Here is a 1,127-nt window from a genome sequence, read left to right as displayed (position 1 = left end):
TAGGAATGTTTTGATGAATATGGCACTTTTCTTTCTGTCTTTAATTTCCTTAGGGCATATATACCTTGCTAGAACTGGGGGATATAGACATTTTTTTCACTTTTTCAAAAAATTTTTTTAAAGCACAATACCAAATTACTTTCCAGAATGGTTGGACAAATTTACAGCTTTACCAACAATGTCTTAGTGCACTTATCTTCCAGTAGTTCTTCATTATTCTATATGTCATCTGAAGGGAAGAAGAGGATACAATTGAGAATAGGAGTCTCTATGGGTATTTATGTCTGTATAACAAGTCGTTATCTCCTCTTTCCTTTTGCTAAGATGGAAGGCAGGATAAATTAGGATTTTCAGCTGGATTGTGAGGAGTCTATATGGCTGATAAATGCAACCTTGCAGGCTAACTATGTTTAGTTCCTACTGGCTCTTCATTTTGCTTGGCACAATATGGTATTAAAAACCTCAAAAAATCTTCAGAGAAAGGAGTTGGAAGAAGACGGAACAGGCAGAGAAATTTTACCTGTACTTGCATAGGAGAGGGGGACATATCTCTTTATATGAAATCAAGAAATCAGAGATGAGTGAATGGACAGATTCCCTAGAGTTGGTTCCCCTGGCCTTCGGTCTAGAAGTTGAGAAATTTATTAAGCAGTCCCTGTTGGACTTATACCAAGTGGCAATTCAGGAAGCTGATCCAAATCTCTTTTTTTTTTTCAGTCAGTTTTTGAGGTGTCTGATAGATGATGATGTGATCATCATCAAATGTCTATTGGATCATATAATTAACTTAAAGTGCCTGAGATTGCCATCTTTTAAGACTGGAGAGTACATGTTTGACAAGCACACCCTAGGAAAAAAGCTGTGGAATCCCACATTAAGACCTTAAGGTCTTGGGACCTTGAACAAAGATCATGGACAGTGAACAAGGTCTCTGCAGCTTTTTCTCTCTTAATACTAAGAATAAATTATTTGGCATTTCAAAGAAAATTCTTATAAAACAAACAGTAATGCAAGTTCCAAGGGATAATCTTACTTCCTAGAAGAACTGCACACTCTTATCAGACTTGGATCCCCAGGTATCTAAGTGAGTCTTTGAAGATCATTCAGACATTTTCCTGAAACACTCT

The 1,127-nt window shown here is 36.6% G+C and overlaps 1 pseudogene; it reads left to right on the top strand.

The window, feature by feature from the left end:
• The first annotated feature begins 324 nt into the window (after positions 1-324).
• On the top strand, positions 325-878 carry LOC123232517 (annotated as a pseudogene).
• The last annotated feature ends 249 nt before the right edge of the window (positions 879-1,127 follow it).

The sequence above is a fragment of the Gracilinanus agilis genome, chromosome 1, assembly GCF_016433145.1.
Source record: "Gracilinanus agilis isolate LMUSP501 chromosome 1, AgileGrace, whole genome shotgun sequence".
NCBI lineage: Eukaryota > Metazoa > Chordata > Mammalia > Didelphimorphia > Didelphidae > Gracilinanus > Gracilinanus agilis.
This window is presented reverse-complemented; position numbering and strand designations above follow the sequence as displayed.